The sequence below is a fragment of the Balaenoptera ricei genome, chromosome 4, assembly GCF_028023285.1.
Source record: "Balaenoptera ricei isolate mBalRic1 chromosome 4, mBalRic1.hap2, whole genome shotgun sequence".
Taxonomy (NCBI): Eukaryota; Metazoa; Chordata; class Mammalia; order Artiodactyla; family Balaenopteridae; genus Balaenoptera; species Balaenoptera ricei.
The window spans coordinates 96,781,185-96,791,114 of record NC_082642.1 but is presented as its reverse complement, the minus strand read 5'-3'; the positions used below and the strand labels follow the sequence as shown (position 1 = coordinate 96,791,114).

The 9,930-nt window shown below is 40.3% G+C and overlaps 1 non-coding gene across 1 annotated transcript; it reads right to left on the bottom strand.

Annotated features, from left to right (window-relative positions):
* Positions 1-5,591: 5,591 nt before the first annotated feature.
* TRNAG-GCC (transfer RNA glycine (anticodon GCC)) lies at positions 5,592-5,664 on the bottom strand. Its single transcript has one exon. It is a non-coding gene; the product is annotated as a tRNA-Gly (tRNA).
* Positions 5,665-9,930: the final 4,266 nt, after the last annotated feature.

Sequence of the window (9,930 nt, the reverse complement as noted above, 5' to 3'; positions counted from 1 at the left end):
ACTTATAAAACAGTGATTGAATCTGATCCATGCGTCCATGTAGCCATAGCAGAGGGTGATGATTCCCTCTCATTTCATTCAAACTTCCCTCTCCGTGTGGAGAAAAGCACATTTCAACCATCTTCAGAGAGAAAACTTTATGTGCTGGGCAAATAACAGGCTAGTCAGACATCTTTCAGGGACTTTGAATACCAAGCTTTCTTGAAGACCTGAAGCACAAAAACATTGTGAAACCCATGTTAATTCAGGGAGGTTTCATTCTAATTAACATGCCCTGCAAAAAATTAGAATTAGATTATGCAGGGACTCATTACATATAAAGTGTCCTGAGAGGTCCCCCTGTATCTAAATATTAGATTTTCTTTAAATCATACTCTGAATTTATGTACTCTGATTAACATACTACACTTGTTTTTATAAATTGTTTGTCTGTTTGTTTTTAATTCATTACTTCCTTCTATCAGGAATGGGACAGAGCAAACCAGCAAAGGCATCCGACTGCATGGCTGAAACCAGCTCTAATAGCCGGGTAAGAACTGAGAAGGAGAAATGCAGCAACCCTAAAGCAGCAAGGAACTGCAAGAGTTAGAAGTACATTTTATAATGAATCAAAGGCCAGAAATGAAAAATGGGCCCTTCAAGAAGCAGGCCTTCCTATTAAGGAGTTGATCAGGCAATAAATGCATGTATGAGTGAGTTCTTCACACCACCTTAGGGAATGAGGGTTACAGAGACAACTAATCGCTCCCTGCTCTTGAAGAACTTTATATCTAGAACCAAAATGTCTAATAAAACTTCCTGCAATGATGAAAATACTCTACATCTGCCCTGTCCAATGGGGAAGACAAAAGCCACACGAGGCTATTTAAATTTAAATTTAAAAATTCAGTTCTTCAGTCACACTAGCCACATTTCAAGTGCTAAGTAGCCAAATGTGGCTACTTAAATTGAAGTTTAAATTAATCACATTTAAAGAAAATTAATAATTTAGTTCTCAGGAATACTGGTCACATGTCAAGTGCTTAGTAGCCCTCTGTGGCTCATGGGGGCTGTGCTGGGCAGTACAAACATAGAGCATTTCCTGCATCACAGGAAGTTCTATTGGACAGAGATGTTCTCGAAAATGTCAGAAGAGGAGGAAAGTATAATGTCCTTATTTTTAACAAGTATTAATTGTATGGTCTTCTTTAAATGAAATCAATCGTGAGTGATACCAAGCAGGACCCCGTGCACAAAAGGCTCATAGGCTCCTGGGCACAAAAGCCTTTCTGTGTCCCCCATTTTTTTTTTTTTTTAACATCTTTATTGGAGTATAACTGCTTTACAATGGTGTGTTAGTTTCTGCTTTATAACAAAGTGAATCAGTTATACATATACATATGTTCCCATATCTCTTCCCTCTTGCGTCTCCCTCCCTCCCACCCTCCCTATCCCACCCCTCCAGGTGGTCACAAAGCACCGAGCTGATCTCCCTGTGCTATGCGGTTGCTTCCCACTAGCTATCTATTTTACGTTTGGTAGTGTATATATGTCCATACCACTCTCTCACTTTGTCACAGCTTACCCTTCCCCCTCCCCATATCCTCAAGTCCATTCTCTAGTAGGTCTGTGTCTTTATTCCCGTCTTACCCTTAGGTTCTTCATGACCTTTTTTTTTTTCTTAGATTCCATATATATGTGTTAGCATATGGTATTTGTTTTTCTCTTTCTGACTTACTTCATCTGTATGACAGACTCTAGGTCCATCCACCTCACTACAAATAACTCAATTTCATTTCTTTTTATGGCTGAGTAATACTCCATTGTATATATGTGCCACATCTTCTTTATCCATTCATCTGTTGATGGACACTTAGGTTGCTTCCATGTCCTGGCTATTGTAAATAGAGCTGCAGTGAACATTTTGGTACATGACTCTTTTTGAATTATGGTTTTCTCAGGGTATATGCCCAGTAGTGGGATTGCTGGGTCATATGGTAATTCTATTTTTAGTTTTTTAAGGAACCTCCATACCGTTCTCCATAGTGGCTGTATCAATTTGCATTCCCACCAACAGTGCAAAGGATTAATCTCCAAAATTTACAAGCAGCTCATGCAGCTCAATAACAAAAAAACAAACAACTCAATCCAAAAATGGGCAGAAGACCTAAATAGACATTTCTCCAAAGAAGATATACAGATTGCCAACAAACACATGAAAGAATGCTCAACATCATTAATCATTAGAGAAATGCAAATCAAAACTACAATGACGGGCTTCCCTGGTGGTGCAGTGGTTGAGAATCTGCCGCTAATGCAGGGGACACGGGTTCGAGCCCTGGTCTGGGAAGATCTCACATGCCGCGGAGCGACTAGGCCCGTGAGCCACAACTACTGAGCCTGCGTGTCTGGAGCCTGTGCTCCGCAACAAAAGAGGCCACGATAGTGAGAGGCCCACGCACCGCAATGAAGAGTGGCCCCCGCTTGCCGCAAGTAGAGAAAGCCCTCGCACAGAAACCAAGACCCAACACAGCCAAAAATAAATAAATAAATAAATAATTAATTAATTTAAAAAAAAAAAAACTACAATGAGATATCATCTCACACCGGTCAGAATGGCCATCATCAAAAAATCTAGAAACAATAAATGCTGGAGAGGGTGTGGAGAAAAGGGAACACCCATTTCTTGTTTGTAGGAAATAGGCTTCATTCAGCCTCCTTGACCTCCCCTGAGTTGCAACAGGCAGGTTCAAACAGATGCTAATTAGGAAGGGAGGAGATGCAGAGACAAGGGGGAGCAGTCAAGAGGAACAACAGTGCAGCCTTGGGTCAAGGTCCTGGTTCCCCCTCAGGGGATACACATAACAGTATCTTTGAGCTGTTGTGCAGATACAGAAGCCCCACCAGGTGGGAGAAGTTAACGGTATGCTGCCCACAAGAAGTAGACCCCAGACCAGTTGGAACCGGAAGGATGATGCTGCTGCCTCCCACTTACCTCACCACCAACCAATCAGAAGAATGACCACGAGCTGACCACGCCCTCTTTGAACGATTACTATAAAACTCCTCACTACCCCCTCCAGGTGGGGGGACAGAGTTTTGAGGGCTTTAGCTCGCTGTGGACCCCTTTGCCTAGCAAAGCAATAAAGCTATTCTTTTCTACTTTGTCCAAAACTCTGTCTCTGAGATTTAATTCGGTGCTGGGGAACAGAGGCCGGATTCGGCTTCAAAGGCATGATGAAAAGTAAAAACAATGGACGAGACTCTCCTTATCAACTGAAGGCAAACTATATATACTTAACAACATACCTATATCCAGATGGATACTCGATCTTAAATTGGCTTTGAATTCATACATAATTATAACACTGTTAAGCAACGTCTTTAGCAATTGACGATAAAGTGTTAGGCACAAAAAGTCTCCACTTAAGAAGTTTCCTATGAAAAGAAGTTAAATCCATTCAAGTCTTGACTTTGTAGTCAAAGATGATCAGTGTGTGTTGATACAGCCATCAAGGAAAGAATGAAATTTAGGGTAGCAGAGATACCACTGAGGTGAATTATTTCGCTCCAGCAAACCTCATGCTGAGATTTATTTCTTCTCCTTGGTAATGCATAACGAAGAAAGTCAAGTGTGGACTTGTGTCAGTGGACCATTTAAGCTGATGCATTACAAAGCTAGTAGTGGCTTTCACCTCATTTGAGCTATAGACCTATCGATGTTCTCATTAAGAACTAATATTCTCAGTGACTTGAAACTCATCATAAATATTTAAGTAGAATTACTTCTAAAATTAGAGCTTCCTCCCTGCCCTTCATTTATGAAAGGGTCTCAACCCATTTGTGACTATGTTTCCGAGGAGGAGCATAACAGGTACACCCACAGTGATGAGCCCTCAATATTCATGTAGACTTTGATACACATGCCATGAAAATGGAACACAGTAGTTGTGCAGAGTACAGTACATGGGTCTCCCATCATCTTGTTTACATACCTGGATGTTGGGGTTGCCTTTTCGTTACCATCTTTACTTTTTTTTATATTTATTTTTTTATTATTTTTTTAATTTTGGTAATTTATTTTGGCTGCACCAGGTCTTAGTTGTGGCACGCAGGTTCTTTGTTGCAGCATGAGGGATCTTTTAGTTGCAGCATGTGGACTTCTTAGTTGTGGGATGCAGACTCTTAGTGGCGGCACGCATGCGGGATCTAGTTCCCTGACCACAGATCGAACCCGGGCCCCTTGCATTGGGAGCACGGAGTCTTACCCACTGGACCACCAGGGAAGTCCCTTGTTATCATCTTTAGAACTCTGGTCTTCAATGACTTTGGCCCAGAAAACACTCAGTAAGGCAATTTGATTTTTGAAAATTGGTTTCTTCACACATGAAATAATTTAATTTAATAACAATGATAGTAATCCTGTTAATTGAAGGAAGGAAATTCACTGAGCAAAGCCACATTAATGCCTAGCATCATTTTAATCTGTTCAGATTTTCTGAACTTAGCAGACTATACCCTGGCTTCTGGAATGCTCCATCCCAGGTGTGACTGAGCATCTTTGGTGAGCACTGCCCACCTCCAGGGAAGAGATCTCTGCCTTGGTCATGGAGGTTAGCCAAAAATATCTGGTGTCAAGTGGGCTGCCTTCCCTTTTCATGTCCTCATTCCAAACTCCTCTTTTCCCTGGTGTGTTTTTTTTCCCCCTTTTTCCTTAAAAAAAAAAAAAAAAATTATATATATATATATTATATATATATATATATATATAATATATATATATCCTAAAACAGTCCTTTTAAAAATAGCCTCTCATGCTTTCTTCCATTCGGTGATCCATAGAAACCCTCAGGATAAACCCCCAAACCCCAGCTCCAGTAGTTATCTAATCATGATCATCGTTGTTATTACAACCATCAGCCATTCATCCGCTGTTTCCATCCTTACTGGTTTCACTATATTGGTTAAAACTATCCCACCAGCACTGAAGCTCCTGGGGTACTACCTTATCACCTCCTCTGGGAAATGACTGCCGTGAAATGCTCCGAGGTATGGGCTCCTTTTAGTCATGCCTGATTGGATTAAGAACGAACATCTGAACTAAAAGAAACTAGTCAAATTGTTTCTTCCTAAAAAATTTAGAATTAGAATTAAGAGTTTAATCAGTCTGACCTGGTTGTTGCAGTTGCACACTTGGGAGATTTGAGTTGGCTATCACCTGCCTCACATGTGATGGGGGAACAGGAAGAAAAAAAAAAAAAAAAAGGAAGCCTACTGCAAAAAAAAAACAACAGGAACTTCTGGCAGTTTTTCAGTTCAAGCTCCTATCTCCCCAGTCCCACCCCTCCACACCCCTCATGGATATACACAAATAACCACAATCCTCCTTCAAAGATCACCACCTCTCTGACATAATCATCTCCATCTCTTTTCTTTTTTGCTTTTAAATGACTGTTTTCATATACCCTCTTCTTCCTTCGTATATTAAGTACAAAGATCCCCCCCCCCTTTTTAATATTTATTTATTTATTTGGCTGCGCTGGGTCTTAGTTTTGGCACGCAGGATCTTCGTCACGGCATGCGAATTCTTAGCTGCTACATGTGGGATCTAGTTCCCTGACCAGGGATCGAACCTGGGCCCCCTACATTGGCAGTGCAGAGTCTTAGCCACTAGACCACCAGGGAAGTCCCCGCTCCTCCCTTTTAAGGCCAACCCTTCAACTTGACTTGGCCCTACTCCTTTCCATCTCCAAAGAAACCCTCAACAGCTATCTTCAATTACCTTCTCTGGCACCCATCTGTTCATCTTCCATTTCTATTTCTCCAGGGAGAAATCTTCAGGTGTGCTTCTGTTTTCCTTCACTTTGTCACCAAACTACTGGAGAGAGAGGTCTGCACTTTGTAAACAAGTACTGAACTCTGGCTACCTCCGAGTAACAATAACCCCAGAGCTCTGCGTATGGCATGACTCTGCTACCACCTCCTGCCCACCCTCACCCTCCATTAAGCCCAGCAAGCTGTCCTCTGTCCTCATCACTCCATGGAAGCAATTATCCCAAAGGGCACCTTAGACTTCCAATCACCAAGTCTTAGGTCCGTTTCTTATTTCTCACTCTATTTGGCTATTGCATCAGATAACAATAACAGTTTACTCTCGGTGGTAGGCAGAAAAATGATCCCCCCAAAATGCCCAGCTCCTAATTCCTGGATCCTGTGCACATGTTACATTATATGGCAAAAGGGACTTGGCAATGTGATTAAGGTTATAGACCTTGAGATAGGGAGAGTTTCATGCATTATCCATGTGGGGACAATCTAATCACATGAGCCAAGTGTCAGTCAGAAAAATGTGATGAAAAAAGCCATAGGAGAGATTTGAAGCATAAGATGGACTTAATCCACCATTGCTGAAGATGGAGTAAGACAGCCTCCAGAATCCTCAGGCAACAGCAAACAAGGACATGGGACCTCAGTCCTACAACCACAAGAAAGTGAATTCTGCTAACAATCCTAATGATCAAGTAAACAGATTCTTCCTTAAAACCTCCAGAAAAGAATACAGTCCTGTGACATCTTGATTTTAGCCAGGTGAGAACCCTGCCAGGATTGTGACTTACAGAACTGAAGATAATAATTTTCTGTTGTTGGGACTTCCCTGGTGGTCCAGTGGTTAAGACTTCACCTTCCAGTGCAGGGGGTGTGGGTTCCATCCCTGGTTGGGGAGCTCAGATCCCACATGCCTCGTGCCAAAAAACCAAAACATAAAACAGAAGCAATACTGTAACAAACTCAATAAAGACTTCAAAAATGGTCCACATCAAAAAAATCTTTAAAAAAAAAATTAATAATTTTCTGTTGTTGAAGCCACTAAGTCTGTGGTAATTTGTTACAGCAGCAACAGAAAACTAAAACACCCCCTTCATTCCGAAATTCTCTCCTTGGCTTTTGTAATGATGTCTTCTGTGGTTCTGCCCCATCTCCTGGAACTCTTCTTCTTTTGCTTTTCTTTACTCCCATTTTCTCTATACACAGGTAATTACTACATTTTTGTTTTCATTCCTAATCTCCTCCTGGCCATATTATAAAATTTCATAATCTTACCAGTCACTTCCACTCATGGCACCAAAAGCTAAACTCCTGCCTCTGACCTTTCCCCCAACTGCCTGGTGGTCATGATCATCTAAATAACCTACCGCCTAAAATAGTATGTCCAAAACTGAACCCATCATCTTTTTTCCAAGGGTTGCTTCCTCTCATTATTGTTCTATTTTTTTACTCATACTACCATTGTCTCAGTTACCCAAATTCAAAAACTCCAACCCATCATGGATATCTACTGAGATTCAAAAATACCCACCTCTACAATTATTTTCAAAGTCCTCTATAATCATCTTTCTTTTTTTTTTTTCTTTCTTTTTTTTTTTTTTAAACATCTTTATTGAAGTATAATTGCCTTACAAGGGTGTGTTAGCTTCTGCTTTATAACAAAGTTAATCAATTATACATATACAATATGTTCCCATATCTCTTCCCTCTTGCATCTCCCTCCCTCCCACCCTCCCCATCCCACCCCTCTAGGTGGTCACAAAGCACCAAGCTGATCTCCCTGTGCTATGCGGCTGCTTCCCACTAGCTATCTATTTTACATTTGGTAGTGTATATATGTCCATGACACTCTCTCACCCTGTCACATCTCACCCCACCCGCTCCCCATATCCTCAAGTCCATTCTCTAGTAGGTCCGTGTCTTTATTCCCGTCTTGCCACTAGGTTCTTCATGGCTTTTTTTCCCCTTAGATTCCGTATATATGTGTTAGCATACTGTATTTGTTTTTCTCTTTCTGACTTACTTCACTCTGTATGACAGACTCTAACTCCATCCACCTCATTACAAATACCTCCATTTCATTTCTTTTTATGGCTGAGTAATATTCCATTGTATATATGTGCCACATCTTCTTTATCCATTCATCTATCGATGGACATTTAGGTTGCTTCCATGTCCTGGCTATTGTAAATAGAGCTGCAATGAACATTGTGGTACATGACTCTTTTTGAACTATGGTTTTCTCAGGGTATATGCCCAGTAGTGGGATTGCTGGATCGTATGGTAGTTCTATTTGTAGTTTTTTAAGGAACCTCCATACTGTTCTCCATAGTGGCTGTATCAATTTACATTCCCACCAACAGTGCAAGAGAGTTCCCTTTCCTCCACAGCCTCTCCAGCATTTATTGTTTCTAGATTTTTTGATGATGGCCATTCTGACCGGTGTGAGATGATATCTCATTGTAGTTTTGATTTGCATTTCTCTAATGATTGGTGATGTTGAGCATCCTTTCATGTGTTTGTTGGCAATCTGTATACCTTCTCTGGAGAAATGTCTATTTAGGTCTTCTGCCCATTTTTGGATTGGGTTGTTCGTTTCTTTGTTATTGAGCTGCATGAGCTGCTTGTAAATCTTGGAGATTAATCCTTTGTCAGTTGCTTCATTTGCAAATATTTTCTCCCATTCTGATGGTTGTCTTTTGGTCTTGTTTATGGTTTCCTTTGCTGTGCAAAAGCTTTTAAGTTTCATTAGGTCCCGTTTGTTTATTTGTGTTCTTATTTCCATTTCTCTGGGAGCTGGGTCATAAAGAATCTTGCTGTGATGTATGTCATAGAGTGTTCTGCCTATGTTTTCCTCTAAGAGTTTGATAGTGTCTGGTCTTACACTTAGGTCTTTAATCCATTTTGAGTTTATTTTTGTGCATGGTGTCAGGGAGTTTTCTAATTTCATACTTTTACATGTATCTGTCCAATTTTCCCAGCACCACTTATTGAAGAGGCTGTCTTTTCTCCACTTTATATGCTTGCCTCCTTTATCAAAGATAAGGTGACCATATGTGCGGGGGTTTATCTCTGGGCTTTCTATCCTGTTCCATTGATCAATATTTCTGTTTTTGTGCCAGTACCAAACTGTCTTGATTACTGTAGCTTTGTAATATAGTCTGAAGTCAGGGAGCCTGATTCCCCCAGCTCCATTTTTTGTTGTCAAGATTGCTTTGGCTATTCGGGGTCTTTTGTGTTTCCATACAAATTGTGAAATTTTTTGTTCTAGTTCTGTGAAAAATGCCAGTGGTAGTTTGATAGGGATTGCATTGAATCTGTAGATTGCTTTGGGTAGTAGAGTCATTTTCACAATGTTGATTCTTCCAATCCAGGAACATGGTATATCTTTCCATCTATTTGTATCATCTTTAATTTCTTTCATCAGTGTCTTATAATTTTCTGCATACAGGTCTTTTGTCTCCTTAGGTAGGTTTATTCCTAGATATTTTATTCTTTTTGTTGCAATGGTAAACGGGAGTGTTTTCTTAATTTCACTTTCAGATTTTTCGTCATTAGTGTATAGAAATGCAAGAGATTTCTGTGCATTAATTTTGTATCCTGCTACTTTACCAAATTCATTGATTAGCTCTAGGAGTTTTCTGGTAGCATCTTTAGGATTCTCTATGTATAGTATCATGTCATCTGCAAACAGTGACAGCTTTACTTCTTCTTTTCCGATTTGGATTCCTTTTATTTCTTTTTCTTCTCTGATTGCTGTGGCTAACACTTCCAAAACTATGTTGAATAATAGTGGTGAGAGTGGGCAACCTTGTCTTGTTCCTGATCTTAGTGGAAATGGTTTCAGTTTTTCACCATTGAGGACAATGTTGGCTGTGGGTTTGTCATATATGGCCTTTATTATGTTGAGGAAAGTTCCCTCTATGCCTACTTTCTGCAGGGCTTTTATCATAAATGGGTGTTGAATTTTGTCGAAAGCTTTCTCTGCATCTATTGAGATGATCATATGGTTTTTCTCCTTCAATTTGTTAATATGGTGTATCACATTGATTGATTTGCGTATATTGAAGAATCCTTGCATTCCTGGGATAAACCCCACTTGATCATGGTGTATGATCCTTTTAA